The sequence below is a fragment of the Somniosus microcephalus genome, chromosome 1 (assembly GCF_052327205.1).
Source record: "Somniosus microcephalus isolate GS21.2 chromosome 1, FLI_Smic_1.0, whole genome shotgun sequence".
NCBI classification, from domain to species: domain Eukaryota; kingdom Metazoa; phylum Chordata; class Chondrichthyes; order Squaliformes; family Somniosidae; genus Somniosus; species Somniosus microcephalus.
In genome coordinates, this window is record NC_140987.1 from 188,859,641 (window position 1) to 188,883,163 (window position 23,523).

A 23,523-nucleotide genomic window follows, 5' to 3' on the forward strand; every position below is an offset into this window, starting at 1 on the left:
AACAATCACTATAATTGGCACCGAGAGCCAATGGGGGCCACAGGTAGGCCATCTACACAGTGCTCAATGTTTCCATGTATAATGACATACATTGCCTCACCAACTAATTCCTGGTCAGATAGTCAGTTGGGGGCAGTATTCTGTCAATCATTATTTGGCAATGTGCAGGTTATAACCAGCTTCTAAACTTAGTATATGCTGCAATTTTTGAAAAAGCTAAATGGTATTTGAAAAAGCTACATGGTTTATTTTATGGACCAGTATGGATGTAATTTGAGAATCCAAGGTTGACATCTTTATTTGAGTGTTTATATATGAATTTATTTTAAACTAGTATATCTTCTGTATCTTTGCTCATGGTGAGTGAGAGGATTCGCTGCTTTATAACTGATGATGGGGTGTTTATGCCATGTAAGGGATAACATCAGACTCACAGTCAATGAAAAGGGACATTGATTGGGTTTAAAATAAGCAGTCGATCTGATATCGTCTCTTTTGCACACCTGCTAAAATTGAGAGTTCTGTCCTCTGTATCTCTCCGGCATGGCAAGAGAGCCCCAGGTGAGCAGAGGAAACGCTTCAAGGACACCCTCAAAGCCTCCTTGAAAAAGTGCAACATCCCCACCGACACCTGGGAATCCCTGGCCCAAGACCGCACAAAGTGGAGGAGAAGCATCTGGGAAGGCGCCGAACACCTCGAGTCTCTTCACCGGGAGCAAGCGGAAGCCAAGCGCAAGCAGTGCAAGGAGTGCACGTCAACCCAAGCACCCCGCCCACCCGCCCCTTCAACCACCGTCTGCCCCACTTGTGACAGAGACTGTAGGTCCCGCATTGGACTCATCAGCCACCTGAGAACTCATTTTTAATGTGGAAGCAAGTGATCCTCAGTTCCGAGGGACTGCCTAAGAAGGAGAAGATCTCCCAGGTGTCAGTTTTTACAATGTTGACATTTTCTGTCAGCAGAACACAGGTGATAATCAGGTGATAATTAGAGGTTTTCTGTCTGCTTAAATGTTCAATTAATTTGTTATTTCCGTAAAATGGTGTCAAATTAGGCTAAAGAAAAGTACTTTGTCTCTTTTTGAGCTTAATATACTTTCTGAAGTTTAGAGAATGCAAAATAAAAGCTATAACATGTCATCAGTAGTCTATCTTTTTTTCTCTCTCTCACGCATACATACAATCATACACAGAGACTCTTCGCTTTAAATAAAACATTCCATAAAAACTTTACCTGAATAAAGCTTTTAAAATTTGTTTAGCTTTCCATCAAATAATTTTGGAAAAATAACAGTATAAATTGAAGAAAACGATTCCAGCAGTTCAGTTTACTAAATGGTGCTGATGCATTGTAGGAAATTCTGTACTTTGCACAATTTGCACTAAGCAAACAGTGTCGCTGATGTGTTTAAAATACCAAGTCCAAACCCCTCTGTTGTTATTTCCCTAAAAACTGAAAGCTTGCTACAAGTTTTTTTAAAAGTTCAAAGTAAACAATCTTCTAATCGATGTGATTGTGCCAATGCCGTTATTTTATATATTTAAAGTATTTGTCCACATGCATTTATCTGGAAAGTTTGCACAGATTTATGGAAACTGAACATAGAAACCTTTCACGTTGCAGTGGCGGAGGAGAAACTGAGGTTTCAGGTGATTTGGCTATGATAAATTGACCCTTAGTGTTAGGGGATTAAATACGTGGGGTTACGGGGGTAGGGTGGGATATGTGTCGGTGCAGGCTCGATGGGCCGAAATGGCCTCTATCTGCACTGTGGGGATTCTGTGTTCTGTGTTCTGTGTGTGATAACGACACGCCAACGAACAGCAGATTCGATATGCCCACCTCTTTTTGGTTATAACTCCCCTGCTGCCTTGGAGACAATGACCCGCCTCATTGTAGTTCAGGCCTTGCGAAGCCTTGGGCTCCTGTACTAAGCACACTAAAAAGAGAACAACTGTCATGTTGGAGGCCCCGCAGACACGAGCCACTCTGCCAAACAGCCACACAGACTTTCAGTACAACATATAATCGATCAATCATTTCATTCAATTAGTAACAGAAGATTTTACTATGTTACACTACATTTTGTGTATTTAAGGTAGTATCTGACTACTATCTGAATTTATGTTTACAAATTATTGGGAGGGTAGAATTGGGAATGATGATCAATACTATGTGTTGGCCTGTTTCAAATTTACCAATTTAACACTTTGTTCTCACCAATGTGTGCAGTCCATTTAAATTTGCTGCAAGGTATCTCTTCCAGCGGCAGGAGCTGGTGCGTGGCCTGCGAGGGACCTCGTGATTGGTGCGCGAACGGGTGGCCATGCACCTTAGAGGGAACCCTGAGGGTTTGCGGCCCTCAACAGCTCACCAAAACTTGTTAAGTGGCCCTCCAGCACAAATAATTGCCCTGATCTAGTGGCTTTACAGGTAATACACGTGAGCCCAGATAGGCTCGAAGAACAGGGGCCTAGAAATTGGAGGTTTTAGCACTGGCCATTAAGGCCCATTTTGCTGAAAAAAATGGCGGCCGCCTCACTTCCAACGGGTCCCATGGCAGCCGTCATTTTCAGCAGGTCAGCAGCGCTGCCGATGTCCACGCTCGCTGGAGATATATAGATTATGCAGATCATGACGTCAGTGTGTGCAACATGCACTTGATGCCCGATCTGCCATTTTTGTGTTCGCCACTCACTTTACCAGCCTGTGTTAATCACGACCAGCTGACCAAGCGTTCAGTAGTAGGAAGGAGCCTCCAGCAGCGCTATTTAAAGGGATCATCAGCAACAACTTGCAGCTGACATGTTTCTCAGTTTGACTGGCTCTGTGTAACTTTCTGCAACACTTGCAACTTTCTAAACTTGTGTCAAGTTCCTGAGGTGACAGGGAGTGTTGCTGCAAGTGGAGAACACCTTCATTCTCATTTAAAGGCTTCTGCTCACAACACTTGCTCACAGTCTTGGGAGCTCTACTGGCAGTCCCCCTCATGCTCGAGTATCTTAGGGAGAGGGAGCGGAAGCAGCGAAGAAGAGGAGAAGATGCACACAGAGGGAGGAGGAGGAGGGGCAGGAGGGCTCTCAACTGAAGGCCTTACCCACCTAGGGTCTTCCGAGAGCACTTCTCCTACCTCCACTTAAGCGAGGAACAGTGTATCAGGAGGCTCTGCTTCAGCAAAGAGGTGGTCACAGAACTCTGCCACCTCCAGCAACCAGACCTGCAGCCTCAGAGCAGGGCGCCCACAGCTCTCACAGTGGCAGTCAAGGCACTGTGGCCCTCAATTTCTTCAGCAGCGGATCCTTCCAGTCTGCAGTAGGAGACTAGCTAACATTTCCCAGTTCGCCATCCATTGCTGCATCCGGCAGGTCACAGAGCTCTCTACACCAGGAGAAGGGGTTACGTTGTCTTCTCGCTGAACAGAGAAGCAGTAGGAGCACGCATGAGGCATTGCCAGGATAGCGGGCTTCCCCATGGTGCAGGGCACTATAGACTCCACCCATGTGGCTTTGCATGCACCGTATACCAATCCTGAGATCTTCCATAACCGCAAAGGCTACCACTCACTTAATGTGCAGTTGTTGTGCGACCACGCCCAGCACATCATGATGGCCAATGCCCACTATTCTGGCAGCAGTCGTGTTGCCTTCATCCTGCGTCAGTCATGTTCCGGCAATGTTCCAGCCAACGCGTCAAACACAAGGGTGGCTGCTCGGTGACAAGGGCTATCCGCTCTGCATCTGGCTGATGACTCCCCTCCACAACCCTACCACTCCTGCCCAGCACTCCTATAATGAGAGCCATGCTGTCACCAGGAACATCACCGAGCAGACCATCGGGTTGCTGAAGCAACGGTTGCGCTGGCTTGACCACTTGGGAGGAGCCCTCCAGTACTCGCCTGAACGGGTGTCCCATTTCGTGGTGGTCTGCTGCATGCTTCACAACTTGGCCATCATGAGGGCATAGCCCTTACCAGCAGGGATTGTGGGACCAACTCAGGCAGAGGATGAGCAGAAGATGAGGAGGAAGTGGAAGAGGAGGAAGAGGAAGAGGAGGAGGACAAGGAGGGAGCAAATCCCCGTTCTGTTACGGCTGTCTGTGAACACGTGATCAGACATCGATTCCAGTAAATGAAACCCCAGATCCCTGTTGCTCACCACATTCCCATCATTCCATCCCTCTGTCATGGAACATCACAGCATCTTCCTTGGCACAAAGCTGAAATGAGAGCCAACATAAAACAAACATTCCAAACAAAATGAATAAATTTATCAGTATTCAATTAAGATTACAATATGAACTAATCACCCTTGTGCAATCCCTTAGTGCCTGACGTTCGTGTGTCCTTTCCTACTCTAGTGCTCCTACGCAGTGCTCCCCCAGTTACTGCGGCATGGCTGGTGGAAGGCTGCTGAGTTTCCGTGGGGGAGACTTCAGATGGCCTTGCAGGAAGACCTTGACCAGCTGTGGAGCTAGAAGGCCCGGTTGTAGACTGCACCACATCGGCATGGATGGCAGCAGTCTGGGCTGGCTGGCTGACAGGCAACAGAAAAGGCAATGGCGGAGTGGCAGTGGTGGGAATAGGAATGCTGTCATCCTGAAAGAGGACAGCAGGTTCCTTCTCCACAGACCCATTGCCAGTCCCCCAGGACGGTGCCTCATCAATCCTAGAAATCTGTTGGAGGACAGATTGCTGGCCTGCTGCGACACCCTGCAAGCCCCTTTCGATACTTGTAAACCCAGCGACGATGACAGCAGTCTGAGCTTGGGTGGAAGCAAGCTGAGCCTGCAGGAGAACAGTCTGCGTCTCCACTGCAGCACTGAGGTGTTAGGTCGCTTCCGCCTGTGCTGCAATGGAAGCCGTGACATCGCCCATCACACGCAGCATCATGGTTGGGTCGACAAGGTCTCTCCAGGAATTGTCCATCATTTCTAGCCTGGAAATCATGGGCTCCAAGCTGTGCACAAAGCCCTGTCCAATATTGGAGCCAGACTCCTCCATGCTCATTGACATTACCAAGAGGCTCTCTGGCATTGCACTTAGCATCTTGGTGTGCATGCACATCAGCCTTCTTCTGAAGGCCGCCACATCAAGGTCATCATCTGAGTCGTGTGCAGCAGAACTCGTGCACGAACCCGCCCTCTGGGAAGTTGGACCCCAAGCTATCCTTTCCCCCTGGCCTTGCTGCACCCCACTCGTGCCCGGTGCCTCACCATGTGCAGATCCCACATCTATACTACCCTCTACATTACACGCAGTGCCAGTTTCTGAGCTGGTGTCTGCGAGTGTCAGATACAGTGATGGTGCGTTGTCTTCTTCTTCTCCTCCACTCTCCTCCATGACTTGGAGGACAGGCTGGCCGATTGGTAGTTCTTGGTTATCTGAAAGCAGAAAGGCACAAGAGTTGGGTTGTGGTGAGGGGAGGGAGGAAGCAAGATATCCATGCATACACCATCAGCAGCTTGTAAGTGAGAGAGATTGCGGGATGAGGGGGAGGTGGGATGTGAGAAAGAGGATTAGGAATGAGCATACTGTTATTATCCCCAAGGGCTTCAACTTTGTCCATTTCCCCTCCAATGATGTTGGCACCGTCTCCTCCAGTCGGCTCAAGGTCTGTATTGCAGCTTGGCCAACTCCCGTCTGCTGCTGTTCCCAGCAGTTGTGAGCCACCTTGGCCTACAAGAGAAAGGGAAGTGTGTCAGTGAGTGTGGTGCAATCTGTTTAGGTGATGTGCCTGCCAAAGTTGAATAGCTGTCAGTGTGTGCAAGGTGTGAGATGTGGGTGGGTGGCTTGCAGCAGTGGTAAGTGTGTGAGGGTGAGGTGAAGCTCTGAATGTGAGGTATGAGTTATGATTGATAGAGATTATTGGTAGGTGAATAATTGGGGTGTGGTGAATTGAGCAGTGTGCAAGGTGTGAGATGTGGGTATGTGGCTTGCAGCAGTGGTAAGGTTGTGAGGGTGAAGTGAAGCTATGATTGTGAGGTATGAGTGGCGATAGGTAGAGAATTAGTGCTAAATCAAGCGCTAATGGCCTAGCTCAGTGGCGTTAACTCGAAGCGCTGACCAATCCAATATCAGGTGCAGTCTAATCACAAGTCATCATTGCCACAGGCTCTTTCCAGTTCTTAAAGGGGAGGTTCATTGATGCTGCAGAACCTCATTCTCATCATTGATGGCTGTGCAGCCATCTCAGCTAGCAGCAGCAGGTCAAGGAGAAGGAGCCGGACGACTCAAGCAGCCATAATGATGACAGATCCACATCCCAGGGACAGGGCCTGCAGATTCTGCAACCATGCATTGGAGGCGTTGGTGTTCGCAGTGGAAAGACGGAGGGCGGTGCTCTACCCGGCAAGTGGCAGGAGGCCCTCGCCGCAAGTCTTTCGCACCATGTGGAGGGAGGTAGCCCAGCAGGTCTCGGGCAGCACTGTGGTCCCCAGGACCCACACACACTGCAGGAAGAAATTTAACGACCTCACTCGGGTGGTCAGGGTGAGTCAATGCTTCAACAAATGCTACTTACCACCATCTGAACCACAATCTTCACACACTGCACAAAGGACCACACCCCCAGAACTCACCAACCAACAATCTCTACCTATCAACACTCACACCCACATCTCACACCTTGCACACAGTCACAGCTATTCAACTATGGCAGGCACATCACCCAAACACATTGCTCTACACTCACACACTTTCCTTTCTCTTGCAGGTCAAGGTGGCTCACAACAGGAGGGAGCAGGAGTGCACAGGCGGGGGACAAGCCGACACCCAACCACTGTCTGAGCTAGAGACTCAGGTGCTGCAGATTATTGGGCGCCAGGTGGTGGGCGCCGTGGTGACGTTGACCCCCTTGGGGACAACAATGGTATGTTCATCCCTACTCCTTCTTCTCACATTCCACTTCCCCCGCACCCCACAAGCCTTTCGCACTTTCCAGCTAATCATGCTCCATGCATGCACTTCTCCCTTCCTGCCCCCTCCCCACCCCTCACCTTAACCCGAATCTTGTGCCTTTATGCTTTCAGATAATGAGCAAGCACCTGAGCAGCCAGTCCCTGAGGGTACGGTTGAGAGCGAGGTGGGAGAAGAGGAGGAGGAAGCAGACACTGCATCACTGCATGTCTCACCCACAGGCACCAGCTCAGATACTGGCACTATGCATTCTTTAGAGGCTAGTATAGTAGTGGGATCTGCACAGGGTGAGGCACCGGGGACGAGTGGGCTGCAGCAAGGCCAGGGGGAAAGGGTAGCTCAGGAGCCAGCTCCCCGGAAGGCGGGTTCAAGCACGAGTTCTGCTGCACAGGACTCAGATGAGAACCTCGATGGGGAGGCCTTTAGAAGAAGGGTGATGGGCATGCACATGGAGATAATAGATGCAATGACAAGGGTGCTCGAGAGCCTCTCGGCAATGGTAAGGAGTGTGGAGGAGTCCGGCTCCAACACTGCACAGAACTCTGCGCACACCATGGAGCCCATCATTTCCAGTCTGCAAAGGATGGTAGACTCCCAGAGAGACCATGGCAACCCAGATATGATGCAGGTGTGTGATGGGCGATCTGGCTGATTCCATTGCAGCACAAGCGGAACCGACGCAACGTCTTAGTGCTGTAATGCAGTCTGTGCTTGGTGGCATTCAATCTCAGACTGCTCTAATGCAGTCTCAGCTTCATGCAACGCAAGCTCTGACTGCTGCCATTATGGCTGGTTCTAACACCGTCGACCGGGGCTTTCACGGTGTCGCAGCAGGCCTCCAACAGATTGCTAGGGATGCTGAGGTGCTGCCCTGGGGGAGGGTCAGTGGAGCAGGAATCTGCTGTCCTCTCTCAAGCTGACAGCATTCCTGCTCCCATCACTGGCACTCCGCCATTGTCTTTGTCGCTGCTTGTAATCCAGCCAACCCAGATACTGCTGCCCATGCTAAGGTGGTGCAGTCTACAGCCAGGCCTTCCAGGCCCAGAGCTGGTCGAGGGCATCCTGCAAGGCCATCTGAAGTCTCCCACATGGACACTCAGCCGCCTTCCACCAGCCGTGCTGCAGCCACTGGGCCAACACTTCATAGGAGCACTAGAGTAGACAAAGGCACAGTAATGAGAGGCACTAAGGGATTGCACAAGGGTGAATAAGTAATATTGTTATTGGTAATATGTGTTCACTGATTACTGATAAATTTATTAATTCAGTTTGGATTATTTTGTGATGTCTCTCATTTCAGCTTTGTGCTGTGATATGGCCTGCGACAGGGATAGAATAATGGGGATGTGGTGAGCAATGGGGATCTGGGGTTTAATTTATTAGAACCGTAGTCTGATAAGGCTGATTGAGTGGTTGCCTCCTCCCTCGCTCCTGTTCCTCCTCCTCCTCTCCCTCTTCCTCCTCCTGAGGTAGTCCCGCAATCCCTGGTGGCAAGGGCTGGGCCCTGATGATGCCCAAGTTGTGGAGCATGCAGCAGACCACGATGAAATGAGACACCCGCCCAGCCAAGTACTGGAGGGCTCCTCTCGAGCAGTCAAGGCAGCAGAACCGTTGCTTGAGCACTCCAATGGTCTGCTCGATGATGTTCCTGGTGGCGGCATGGCTCTCATTATATGAATGCTGGGCAGGAATGTTGGGGTTGTGATGGGGAGTCATGAGCCAGGTGGAGAGCGGATAACCCTTGTCTCCGACCAGCCAGCCGCGAGCTTGACGTCGTGGCTGGAAGAGTGCTGGCACACCGGTCTGGCGCAGGATGAAGGCATCATGTCTGCTGCCAGGATAGTGGGCATTCACACTGAGGATTCGCTGTCTGTGGTCACACACCAACTACACATTAAGTGAGTGGTAGCCTTTGCGGTTACGGAAGATCTCAGATTGTTATGCGGTGCCCGCAAAGCCACGTGGGTGCAGTCACTGGTGCCCTGCACCATGAGGAAGGCCGCTATCCTGGCAAAGCCACATGCATGTTTGTCCTGCTTCTCTCTGATGATGGGGAAGGAAATGTAGTTCCTTCTCCTACTGTACAGAGCCTCTGTGACCTCCCGGATGCAGAGATGGAGGGCGAAGTGTGAGATGTTAGCTATATCTCCTGCTGCAGACTGGAAGGATCTGCTGGTGAAGAAATTGAGGGCAACGGTGACCTTGACTGCCACTGGGAGAGCCGTGGTCGCCCTAATCTGAGGCTCGAGGTCTGGTTGCAGGAGGTGGCAAAGTTCTGTGAGCACCTCCTTACTGAAGCGGAGCCTTCTAATACACTGCTCCTCACTTAATTGGAGGTAGTAGAAGTGCTCTCGGAATACCCTCGTAGGGCACGGCCTCCTGTTGAGAGCCCTGATGGCCCTCCTCCTCCCTCTGGTCACATGTTCCAGTCTTTCTCGCTGCCTCCGCTCCCTCCACCATAGATCCTGGAGGGTGAGGTCGACTGCCAGTACTGCCCCCATTAATGTAAACAAATGTAGCGCTTTGATATGATCCAAGAATAAATGTAACTAATTGTTAGTAGCCACAACATTCCTGATACTAAATAACCTTTAAATGACTGTGCAACAGTTTAATTCAATGTTAAACTGACAAGGAAGCAGTGAAGCAGCACTAACATGACAGCTGCAACTCATTACGCATGATCCCTTTAAGTAGCGCCCCTAGAGCCGGCATCTGCCTGCTTGACCCCCTTCTCTCCCTTTCGCTGTCGGGGCGAGGCACTAAGGCAGGGGGTGACAATGAATTTTGCAGATCAGGTGCCCAGTGAGCGTTGCACACTCACTGATGTCACGAACTGTCTGGCGCTGAGGTCCCCGGCGGTAACTCATAGTGGCGGCGCTACAGGGAGGCCAGATTTGGCATGCGTCGCTGGATTCGCCTCACCCTGGCGCTACTGCATCAGTGCCCCATTAGTGCCCCTGCCAGGTGCTAACTGGAGGTGCTAACCAACTGAATTTTTCCCCCATTGTATGTAAAAGAAATTCTCTACTTATAACACTGGTGTGGGTAAAATAACTATTGGACAACCTTCAGTGAAAAAGTCGCCGAACCAAAACTGATTTCACTCCATCTGAGCTGAGAAAATCATTAGAGTCAAGCCATGATTTTTTTTTAAATCAGTAGTTTCAGATTTAAGTCTAACTTATTTTCCCCCTTTTGTTTCTTTTATTATTTGTCGAAATGTAGGCAATGCTGGCAAGGCTACATTTATTGCCAATCCCTAGTTGTCCTGAGGAGGTGGTGGTAGGCTTTCTCTATCAACTGCTGCAGTCCCTGTATTGCTCCCATAATGCTGGTAGATAGTGATTTCCAGGATATTCAAGGAATGGTCGTATATGTCCAAGTCAGGATAGTGTGTGAGTTGGAGGGAAACTTGGAGTGATGGTTGAAGTAGTTGAAGTTGCCAGGGAAGATGTTGAAGTAACCTTAGTAAGATGCTACAGTGCATCCTATAGATCAGACATTTTGCTGCCATAATGTGCCAATGATGGAGGGGGTGGATATTGAGTCCTGTGGTTTTTTAAAATTCGCTTATGGGATCTGGGTGTCGCTGGCAAGGCCAGCATTTATTGCCCATCCCTAGTTCCCCTTGAAAGGTGGTAGTGAGCCGCCTTCTTGAACCGCTGCAGTCCATGTGGTGAAGGTACTCCCACAGTGCTGTTAGGTAGGGAGTTCCAGGATTTTGACCCAGCGACAATGAAGGATCGGCAATATACTTCTAAGTATATGACTTGGAGGGGAACTTGGAGGTGGTGGTGTTCCCATGCGCTTGCTGCCCTTGTCCTTCTAGGTGGAAGAGGTTGCGGGTTTGGGAGGTGCTGCCAAAGAAGCCTTGGCGAGTTGCTGCAGTGCATCTTGTAGATGGTACACACTGCAGCCATGGTATTCCGGTGGTGGAGGGAGTGAATGTTTAAGGTGGTGGATGGGGTGTCAATCAAATGGGCTCCTTTGTCCTGGATGGTGTCAAGCTTCTTGAGTGTTGTTGGAGCTGCACTCATCCAGGCAAGTGGAGAGTATTCCATCACACTCCTTACTTGTGCCTTGTAGATGGTGGAAAGGCTTTGGGGAGTCAGGAGATGAGACACTTGCTACAGAATACCTAGCCTCTGACCTGCTCTTGTTGCCACAGTATTTATGTGGCTGATCCAGTTAAGTTTCTGGTCAATGTTGACCCCCAGGATGTTGATGGTGGGGGATTCGGCGATGGTAATGCCATTGAATGTCAAGGAGAGGTGGTTAGATTCTTGCTTGTTGGAGATAGTCATTGCCTGGCACTTCTGTGGCGCGACTGTTACCTGCCACATCAGCCCAAGCCTGAACGTCGTCCAGGTCTTGTTGCATGCAGCCATGGACTGCTTCATTATCTGAGGAGCTGTGAATGGCACTGAACACCGTGCAGTCATCAGTGAACATCCCCATTTCTGACCTTATGTTGGAGGGAAGGTCATTGATGAAGCAGCTGAAGATGGTTGGGCCTAGGACACTGCCCTGAGGAACTCCTGCAGTGATGTCCTGGGGCTGTGATGATTGACCTTCAGTCACCACAACCATCTTCCTTCGTGCTAGGTATGACTCCAGCCAGTGGAGAGTTTCCCCCCTGATTTCCATTGACTTCAATTTTACTAGGGCTCCTTGATGCCACACTCAGTCAAATGCTGTCTTGATGTCAAGGGCAGTCACCCTCACCTCACCTCAGGAATTCAGCTCCTTTGTCCATGTTTGGACCAAGGCTGTAATGAGGTCGGGAGCCGAGTGGTCTTGGCGGATCCCAAAATGGACATCAGTGAGCAGGTCATTGGTGAGTAAGTGCCGCTTGATAGCACTGTCGATGACACCTTCCATCACTTTGCTGATGATTGAGAGTAGACTGATGGGGCAGTAATTGACCGGGTTGGATTTGTCCTTCTTGTGGACAGGCCATAGCTGGGCAGTTTTCCACATTGTTGGATAGATGCTAGTGTTGTAGCTGTACTGGAACAGCTTGGCTGGAGGTGCTGCTAGGTCTGGAGCACAAGTCTTCAGCACGATAGCCGGGATGTTGTCAGGGCCCATAGCCTTTGCTGTATCCAGTGCGCTCAGCCATTTCTTGATATCACGTGGAGTGAATCGAATTGGCTGAAGACTGGCTTCTGTGATGGTGGGGATCTCAGGAGTAGACCGATATGGATCATCCACTCAGCACTTCTGGCTGAAGATGGTTGCAAACACTTCAGCCTTGTCTTTTGCAATCATGAGCTGGGCTCCACCATCAGTACGCCCATACTATGTGAGACCTGTGGTAGTAACGCCAAATAAATGAATTGTTCTGTCCTGAATGGTGTCAAAATGTTTGAGTATTGTGGCTTTACCCATCTAGATGAGTGGTGAGTATCCCATCAGGCACCTGACTTAAGCGTTATAGATGGTGGAGAGGCTTCAAGGAGTTAGAAGGTGAGCCTCTGCCCTGCTTTTGTAGCCACAATGCTGGTGTAAACAGTCCAATTAAGCTACTGGTCAGTAGTGACCCCTAAGATATTGACAGTGAGAAACTAGGTGATAATGACACAGTTGAAGGTCATGGGAATATGGCTGGGTTTTTTCTAGTTTGAGATGATCATTACCTGGCATTTATGAGGTGTGAATATTACCTGTCACTTGTCAACCCAATCGTCGTTGTTATTCAGGTCCTGCTGTAGCTTGGCATGGGCTGCTTCATTATCAGAAGAGTTGTAAATGGAACTGAACACTGTAGTATCATCAGCAAACAGCTTCACTTCACTTATGGCAGAGGGAAGATCATTGATGAAGCAGCTGAAGATGGTTGACTATGGACACTTCCCTGAGAACCTCCTGCAGTGATACCTGGGGCTGTGATGATGGCCTCCAATGACAATCACCTTCCTTTGCATCAGGTATGACTCCAGCCACTGGAGGATTTGCCCCTTGACCTCTACTGACTTCAGTTTTGCTCGATCTCCTTGGTGCCATACTCGGTTGAATATTGCCTTGATGTCAAGGGCAGATATTCTCACCTCTCCTCTGGCATGCAGCTCTTGCATCCATGCTTGGATCTAAGCTGCGATGAGGATTGGAGCCGAGTAGTTATGGTAGAACCCAAACTTAGCATAAAGGTTATTGGTGAGTAGGGGCACTTGAAGGCAGTATTCATTACTCTTTCCATTATTTACTGATGATTGGGAGGCAGCTGATAAGGCAGGAATTGATCAGGTTAGTTTTTCCCTGTTTTTTGTGGATACGATATACATGGGCAATCTTCCATTTATAACAGGTAATGCTTATTAAAGTCTTGCCATTCACACTTATCTTATTACCGATTAGGAATACTGTTTTAAAGTTTAATTTAAATATAAGTAGAATAGCAAATAGTGAACTATGGAATATTGTATTATCTAATTCATAAGAACATAAGAACATAAGAACGTAAGAAATAGGAGCAGGAGTAGGCCAATCGGCCCCTCAAGCCTGCTCCGCCATTCAATAAAATCATGGCTGATCTGATCCTAACCGCCAATCCACTATCACAGAACCATCTCCTGAATCTAACAGAATTAGACACATGAAATAGGAGCAGGATCAGGCTACACGGCCCCTGGGCCTGCTCCGCTACCCACAGGGCCATGACCGATCCGAACCTAGACTCATGTCCAAATTCCTGCCCGCTCCCCATAACCCTTAATTCCCTTTATTCTAGGAAACTGTCTATTTCTGTTTTAAATTTATGTAATGATGTAGCATCTACAGCTTTTTGGGGCAGCATATTCCATGGACTTACCACCCTCTGAGTGAAGTAGTTCCTCCTCATCTCAGTTTTGAAAGAGCAGCCCCTTATTCTAAGACTATGCCCCCTAGTTCTAGTTTCACCCATCATCGGGAACATCCTCCCCGCATCCACCCGATCCAACCCTTTCACAATCTTATGTTTCAATAAGATCGCCTCTCATTCTTCTGAACTCCAATGAGTAGAGTCCCAATCTACTCAACCTCTCCTCATATGTCCATCCCCTCATCCCCGGGATTAACTGAGTGAACCTTCTTTGTACTGACTCAAGAGCAAATATGTCCTTTCTTAAGTATGGACACCAAAACTGTACGCAGTATTCCAGGTGCGGTCTCACCAATACCTTGTACAACTGAAGCAATACCTCCCTATTTTTATATTCTATCCCCCTAGCAATGAAAGCCAACATTCCATTGGCCTTCTTAATCACTTGCTGCACCTGCATACTAACCTTTTGAGTTTCGTGCACCAGGACCCCCAGATCCCTTTGTACTTCAGTACTTTCAAGTTTCTTGCCATTAAGATAATAACTTGCTCTACGATTTTTCCTGCCAAAGTGCATAACCTCACACTTTCCAGTATTGTATTCCATCTGCCAAATCTCTGCCCACTTACTTAGCCTGTCTATGTCCCCTTGCAGGTTTTTTATGTCCTCCTCACTCACTACTTTCCCTCCCATCTTAGTATCATCTGCAAACTTTGATATGTTACACTCGGTCCCCTCCTCCAAATCGTTAATATAGATTGTAAAGAGTTGGGGACCCAGCACTGACCCCTGCGGAACACCACTAGTTACTGATTGCCAGTCTGAGAATGAACCATTTATCCCAACTCTCTGCCTTCTGTTAGATAGCCAATCCTCTATCCATGCCAGAATATTACCCCCAATCCCATGATTTTTTATCTTAAGCAATAATCTTCTGTGTGGCACCTTGTCAAATGCCTTTTGGAAGTCTAAATACACTATGTCCACTGGTTCCCCTTTATCCACCCTATATGTTACTTCCTCAAAGAACTCCAGCAAATTTGTCAAACATGACTTCCCCTTCATAAAACCATGCTGACTTTGTCCTATTAAATTATGATTATCCAAATGTCCTGTTACTGTCTCCTTAATAATGGACTCCAAAATTTTACCTACCACAGATGTTAGGCTAACCGGTCTATAGTTTCCAGCCTTCTGTCTACTGCCCTTTTTAAATAAGGGTGTTACATTAGCAGTTTTCCAGTCTGCCGGGACCATTGCCAAGTCCAGGGAGTTTTGGAAAATTATTACCAATGCATCCACAATCCCTACCGCCACTTCCCTCAAGACCCTAGGATGTAAGCCATCAGGTCCAGGTGATTTATCCGCCTTGAGTCCCATTATTTTACCGAGTACCACTTCCTTAGTGATTTTGATCGTGTTTAGCTCCTCCCCCCCTTTAGCCCCCTGTTTGTCCAGTGTTGGGATATTCTTAGTGTCTTCTACTGTAAAGACTGATACAAAATATTAATTCAGTGTTTTTGCCATCTCCATATTTCCTACCATTAATTTCCCGGTCTCATCCTCTAAGGGACCAACATTTACTTTAGCCACCCTTTTTCTTTTTATATAACTATAAAAACTCTTACTATCTGTTTTTATATTTTTTGCTAATTTACTTTCATAATCTATCTTCCCTTTCTTAATCAATCTTTTTGTTATTTTTTGCTGTCTTTTAAAGTTTTCCCAATCCTCTATCCTCCCACTAGATTTGGCTACCTTATATGCCCTTGTTTTTAGTCGAATACTATCCTTAATTTCTTTACTTAGCCACGGATGGCTGTCTTTTCTTTTACACCCTTTTCTTCTCAGTGGAATATATATTTTTTGGAAGTTGTGAAATAACTCCTTAAATGCACACCACTGATCATGTGTCGTCTTACCCTTTAATCTATTTTCCCAATCCACTCTACTCAATTCCGCTCTCATATCTTCATAGTCTCCTTTATTCAAGCTTAGCACGCTTGTTTGAGATCCAACCTTCTCACCCTCTAATTGAATATGGAATTCAACCATGTTATGGTCACTCATTCCAAGGGGATCCTTTACTAGGACATTTTTAATTAATCCTGTCTCGTTACACAGGACCAGATCTAAGGTTGCTTGCCCCCTGGTCGGCTCAGTTACATACTGCTCAAGAAACCCATCCCTAATACACTCAATGAACTCATCCTCAAGGCAGCCCTGCCCAATTTGATTTGTCCAATTAATATGATAGTTAAAATCCCCCATAATTATAGATGTTCCCTTATTACAAGCCTCAACTATTTCCCGATTGATACTCCATCCAACAGAGTTGCCACTGTTCGGAGGCCTATAGACTACGCCCACTAGTGTTTTTTTCCCCTTATTATTCCTTATCTCCACCCAAACTGTTTCATTATCCTGATCTTTTGACCCAATATCATTTCTCTGTATTACAGTGATTCCTTCCTTTATTAACATAGCCACCCCACCTCCCCTTCCTTCCTGCCTGTCCTTCCTGATCGTTAAATAACCTGGTATGTTTAATTCCCAGGCATTGTCACCCTGCAGCCATGTTTCTGTAATGGCCACAAGATCATACCCATATGTAGTTATTTGTGCCATTAACTCGTCTATTTTGTTACGAATGCTACGTGCATTCAGATAGAGAACTTTCAAAGATGTTTTGTGACACTTAGTTCCTGCTTTTGCACTTTTTATTACTTTACCTTTTACTCCATACCTTCTGCCCCTTCCTGACACGCTCTGGTTTTCAATTTCCCCACTGCTACCTAAGTCTATGACCTTCTCTGTTGTCATTTTTATTATTTGCTCTCTAGGAACCTCCCCCCCCACTAGTTAGATTAAAGCCCTCTCTACAGCCCTAGTTATATGATCCGCCAGGACTCTAGTCCCAGCACTGGCCAAGTGAAGCCCGTCCCAACGGAACAGCTCCCTCCTGCCCCAGTACTGGTGCCAGTGTCCCAAGAAGCAAAACCCATTTCTCTCACACCAGTCTTTGAACCACGCATTTAACTCTCTAATTTTATTTGTACTAGCCAAATTCGCTCATGGCTCAGGTAATAATCCAGAGATTATTACCCTTGTGGGTCTGCTTTTTAATTTGGCCCCTAGCTGCTCAAACTCCCTCAGCAGAACCTCCTTCCTTGTCCTATCTATGTCGTTGGTACCAACATGGACCACGACAACTGGATCCTCCCCCTCCCACTCCAAGTTTCTCTCCAGTCCAGAGGAGATGTCCTTAACCCTGGCACCGGGCAGGCAACACAGCCTTCGGGACTCTCGCTCTCGGCTGCAAAGAACTCTATCTATCCCCCTAACGATACTATCCCCTACCACTACAACATTTCTTTTAACTCCCCCCACTTGAATGGCCCCCCGCTCCACGGTGCTGTGGCCAGGTTGCTCATCCTCCCCGCAGTCCCTGTTCCCAACCTCACAGGGAGTAAGAGTCTCGAACCTGTTGGAGAAGTGCAAGGGCTGCGGCTCCTCCAACACTACCTCCTGGATCCCCATACCTGCCTCACTTCTAGTCACACCATCCTGACCCTGGCCACGGACTACATCTGAATTAATTAATCTAATTGGTGTGAATACCTCGTGATACACAGAGTCCAGGTAACTCTCCCCCTCCCTGATGTGTCTCAGTGTTTGAAGCTCGGACTCCAGCTCTTCAACACGGAGCCGGTATTCCTCGAGCAGCCAACACTTACTGCAAATGTGATCACTGTGAGCATCAATGGTGTCCACCAGCTCCCACATATTGCAGCAGCAACACATCACCTGATCTCCCATTCTATGTAATTAATTAAATTTATTAATATTATTCTTAAATACCCTCTGCCCCGATTCTAGATGGTGAATATCACACCTTAGAAACTGTAAACCAAAGAGATTTAAGCTTCAAAAGGGAGAAATACTCACCAACCAATCACTTACCCGCTTTCTGGTGACGTCACACTTGGATTACTTTTTACCTCTCTCCTTCCCTCCGAGTTCCCAGACTGGAGACTGGTACACCTTACCTGGGTCTCTGGGACTTTTATAGCCCCGCTCTGCCGCTCGAGATTCCTGCCGACGCTGTGAGGCCTTACCTGGGTCTCTGGGACTTTTATAGCCCCGCTCTGCCGCTCAAGATTCCCGCCGACGCTGTGAGGCCTTACCTGGGTCTCTGGGACTTTTATAGCCCCGCTCTGCCGCTCAGGATTCCCGCCGACGCTGTGAGGCCTTACCTGGTCTCTGGGACTTTTATAGCCCCGCTCTGCCGCTCAGAATTCCCGCCGACGCTGTGAGGCCTTACCTGGTCTCTGGGACTTTTATAGCCCCACTCTGCCGCTCAGGATTCCCGCCGACGCTGTGAGGCCTTACCTGGTCTCTGGGACTTTTATAGCCCCGCTCTGCCGCTCAGGATTCCCGCCGACGCTGTGAGGCCTTACCTGGTCTCTGGGACTTTTATAGCCCCGCTCTGCCGCTCAGGATTCCCGCCGACGCTGTGAGGCCTTACCTGGTCTCTGGGACTTTTATAGCCCCGCTCTGCCGAAGACTTTCATAACTATTTTATTATTCCTGGGTTATATAGTTTTATTGATTGGATAAAATTGCCTTTTGCTTGTCTAACCTACTTATCTATCATTTTCTTGCTTAATACGAAATATATATTTTTATAAATCATTGCGAAGCTATGCCGTAATTTGTTCAAGGGGTAGATCCATCTGTATTGTCCCTAATTTGGTATAATTAAAGGCAAGGTCACATATAAGGTTAACAGGAACTAGATTAATTATACACCTAAATATATTTACACCATCTGAAGTAAATTCTATTTTACTTGAGAAACAGATCAGGGAGCACAGTGAAGCACGGAAACAGAAGAATGCCTTTTCATTCAAAGCATTTTAGAACAGGAGCAATGAAAACGATATATTTGAATTAACTGGCTCAAATGATAAGTCCCATACTAGCTTTTCAGAACATGCATCTCTCCATCAAGTGACAACAAAAAAAAGGGAAAGTTTTAAATTGAATGTTGCTGCATCCAAAAAAACACACCACCAGCACTTGGCTTTTAAACACTTCCATCAGTATATTAATGGTGTGGAGATGCCGGAGTTGGACTGGGGTGGACAAATGTAAGAAGTCACACAACACCAGGTGTTGTGTATGTAATATGTGTGCTACTTTGAACCTATGGACAGGACTGCACTACTTGTAGGGCGTAGTGATACGCAGTACCACTCCTGGCCATAGGGGTATAAATAGTACTGTGGGTACTGATCTCCCCTCAGTTCCCGCCTGTGGGCATGAAGTAAAGACCTACGTATAGTCCCGACCTCCAACCAGTAAAGACCTGTTTGAGTTATACGTTTAAGTCTTTGTGTTAATTGTTCAATACAATACACATACTTAACACTGGCGACGAGTCAGGTTCTTACCCTGCGGCAGTTGAAGAGAGGTTTCAAACATCACCACCCCACTAGAAGCGACAGGCTTTAGGACTCTGAAGCCTCCATCAGCGACTGAGCACTGGAGTACAGCAGCCATCCTGACAGCTTCCAGCGACTGACAGAAGTCTTTCTGCAGTTTCCTTGTTCAACCTAGGTGGTGGGGTAAGCCGTGCAGCGTTGGCTGCAAAGACAGGGCTGGGGAAGTTGGAGAAGATAAGGGCGATCGCAATCCCTGATAAGAGCCGCGGTGAAACGCGCGAGCGGGTAAGCCAGAGCCCGGGAGGGAGCGAGCAAGAGCCGCGCGAGCGGGTGAGCCAGAGGCCGGGAGCCGCTTCAAGTGCGAGGCGCAGCGCGGGCCAGCAATCGGGACCAAAGATAAGGGCCGCACTCGGACTGAAAGGCGCGGCGGCTGCAGAAGCTCAAGGTGCGAGAGCCGCGGTGCACAGCGCGGGCTATCGATCGCGGCGAAGATAAGGGCCGCACTCGGGGGCTGAAGGGAGACGGCGTCGGGGGACGGGTGAAGACCGCCAAGCGCGGGAAAACCGCCATTTTGTGGGCGGAGGACGACGGCAAGAGCGGGAAGCTGCCATCTTTGATAACAAGTAAACAAAATAAAATCTGAGAAATTGCAAATCTACAATGCCTAAACACGGGAATATTAGCACCTTTGATAGTGACCTCGAAGATTGGGCCATATATGTTGAAAGAGTAAAAAATTATTGTAAGGCCAATAAAATTCGTGACCAAGATAAAGCTCTAACATTATTAAATTTAATGGGTGCGAAGACATACGGGCAATTGAAACACCTGTTATCACCAGATGAACCGGCGGATAAGACGTTCGATGAGATTGTTACTGTCCTGAAAGATCATCTAAACCCCACGCCGCTGATGCTAGCGGAACGATTTAAATTTTACGACAGAAGGCAGCTACAGCATGAAAGCAATGCTGAATATTTGCTGGAATTGCGTAAATTAGCGAAATATTGCCAGTTTGGAACGGGACTGACAGATGCACTACGAGACAAATTTGTGTGTGGTTTATTTAAACAGGATACACAAAAGCGACTGCTCGAGGAGAATCAGCTGACGCTTGAGAAGGCGGTCACTATGGCAGCAGCACACGAAGCCGCAGCGAGAGGCACGGCAGTAATGCAGCTACGGTCACCGGAGCTCAGTGCACACAAATTGGGTGTGAGTTCTGGCAAATGTTATCGTTGTGGAAAGACAACGCATGATCAGAACCAGTGTTGGTTTAAAAACCAAGAATGTAGAACTTGTGGTAGGCTTGGACATATAGCTAGAGTATGCAGGTCAGGGAAGAAGACCAGCAACAAGAAGTCACCGCAAGGAAAATACGCAAAGGTACACAAGGTGACCGAACAGGAGTCTGATTCAGGCGCTAGCAGTAATGAACTGGCTAGCTTAAGCTGTAATGAACTGGCTAGCTTAAGAGTACTCAACGCTGGTAAGGGTGCAGACCTCCAGACAAATTGGGTCACTCTTCAGATAGAAGGAGTCCAAGTAAAACTGGAATTGGACACTGGATCGGCATTGACGGTCATAAATAAGAAAGATTACGGAAAGTTATTCCAACATATTCCCCTACAGGATACGGGGATTATATTGAAAACATACACGGGGCAAAGAGTGTACCCCATCGGGAAAATAGAGGTTGCAGTGGTCCACAAGGGCGAAGACAGTCAAATAATGGACTTATATGTGATATCTGAAGGAGGTTCTCCACTACTAGGACGGGAGTGGATTAGGAAAATGAATATGGACTGGCATTTCCTACAAACAATAACGAGTGAGAACTCGGTGAAGATAGTCGGCCCAGACTCTGGAACGGATGATGGTAAGCCCAACTCAGGTGCAAAAGACAAAGTTTCAGCACAGAATTCCACTGAGCAACAACAACATAGTTTAACTGTGGATTCTGAGTCTGGCAAGTCTACTGATGTGCCCATTTCTGAGGGACACCGGGCTCGAACTCAACTCCATTTCAAACTACAACAGCAATTAGAACAAATGCTTCGCCGTTTTGAGCAAGAGTTGAATGCAACGAAAGAGTTCTTTGATATAGAGTTGGAGAATCTGGAAAGACAACAGAAGCAGCTGATGGAGAAAATGGAGCAGGAGCACACAAAACGTCTGATGTCAGAGGAGTTAACGGTCAGCCAACTCCTGCATATGCTGAAGGACAGGACTCTGAAATGGGAAAAACTTGAACACGAACTTCAATATTCAAACGAAAGGGGCTCGGAGCTCTCAAAGGTTATTGGAAGAGCTGAGGTGGCAACACAGACTGAGATGACTGCAACAGAGCAGCCCTTGGATGCCAAAAGTACGCTGACTCACGTCAACGTAGAACAACAGACCGCTGAAACAGCTGCTCCGGTAGAGGGATTGAATAGTCCGATCAATCAATCTCCAAAAGAAGTTGAAGTAGTAAAATCTCAAATGAGGTCATTAGTAAACGACTTGCTGAAAGCCCAGAAAAAGCTGGATGAAGAGGTACGCATGAAGAAGTCTCTTCAGGAAAGATGTCTGGACTTGGAACAAAAGCTGGCTAACGCCCAGCTGGGTATGGAGGAAATAGAAGACCCTCTCGCTGGCCTAGATCAGGACGACACCGAATATTACTATGTCCTGTCCTGCCCAACTTGTAACTTCGACTCCCACCATACAGAAATCATGGAGGAGCACCGAAAGTCTACGGAACATCGGGAGAAGGTGGCTCTACTACGGAAAAAGGAGGAAGAGAAGGAGGAACTGCGCATGCAGCTGGCAGCTGACAGTGGAGCCCAGAGAGTCTCCAAGAAGCAGAAAAGGAAAAGTCGAAACAGAAGATGACCCATCTGAACCATTATTACCTCTACCAGATCACACACGTGGTCCCTCCGAACGGAGCCAATTCAGTTCGGAAGTTCAAACTGTTAAATCCATGGAAGGGCTATTGAATGAGTCACTCCAGCAACGTGAACCGACTACACCACAGAGATTGAATCTGTGAACTGTTTTCCGCAGAGACTGAATCTGTGATCTGTTTTGACATGAAGTTATCTATGTATCTATGTTATTCTGTTATGTAAACCTGAAGTTATATATGTATATATGTTATTACGTTATGTTAAATGGGGAGATGACTGTAAAGCTAGGAAGGGAGGAATGTTGTGTATGTAATATGTGTGCTACTTTGAACCTATGGACAGGACTGCACTACTTGTAGGGCGTAGTGATACGCAGTACCACTCCTGGCCATAGGGGTATAAATAGTACTGTGGGTACTGATCTCCCCTCAGTTCCCGCCTGTGGGCATGAAGTAAAGACCTACGTATAGTCCCTACCTCCAACCAGTAAAGACCTGTTTGAGTTATACGTTTAAGTCTTTGTGTTAATTGTTCAATACAATACACATACTTAACACCAGGTTATAGTCCAACAGCTTTATTTGAAATCACAAGCTTTCGGAGCTTGTGATTTCAAATAAAGCTGTTGGACTATAACCTGGTGTTGTGTGACTTCTTACATCAGTATATTAAATTAGCACAGCCTCGGTGAAGGAGAATGAGAGTTTACAATGTTAAGATAGCTTCCTGTAGTGATTATGTATCAACAGCGGGCTTTAGAACATTGCCCACAATCGGGTACCATTGTAATCCTGAATTTGCAAATAAAATATGTTTACAGCGAGTGCAGTAGAATTGAATTTATAACACCGCATTGTTGAATCTAATACAATATACAGAATCTATAAGAATGACTCTGACTGCAGTTTGATGTTATGCCACATAACCAGCAAACAAAATACAGAGCCATTTTGTTACTTCGAAATCACCAGAAAGAAATAAGGACATTTATTAAAAGATGATTTTTGGTTTTCATTTTGTACATCCTGAGATTACGTTTAATCAGGATTGTACTTATTATTCAACACAACATATAATTGTGTTAACCTAAAGTAAACATGCTGACCCATTATAGAATAACTTCATGTCCATACTCGAACCTTCATATGAGGTAGACGTCAAAAGATGTTTAACCTTTAAATCAGGAGACCGCTGCAGTCTGTGTATCCAATCCATTTATATCAAAGGTTTGGAACTTATTGCACTATAGCAACAAGTCGACGGACACGTCAAAAGCGTTGCTTTTAAAAGGGTCTGGAATAAGAATGTGTATTAGTATCGAAGTGAGATTGCCATATAGCGAGAAGGCCAATGCATTTCACAGCGGAGACGTCAGACGCGCTCTCCCGCCAACATGAAACACTGTTACTTACACTCGTCGTGTCATCAGATGACGCGGATAAATATATATATATAATAACTC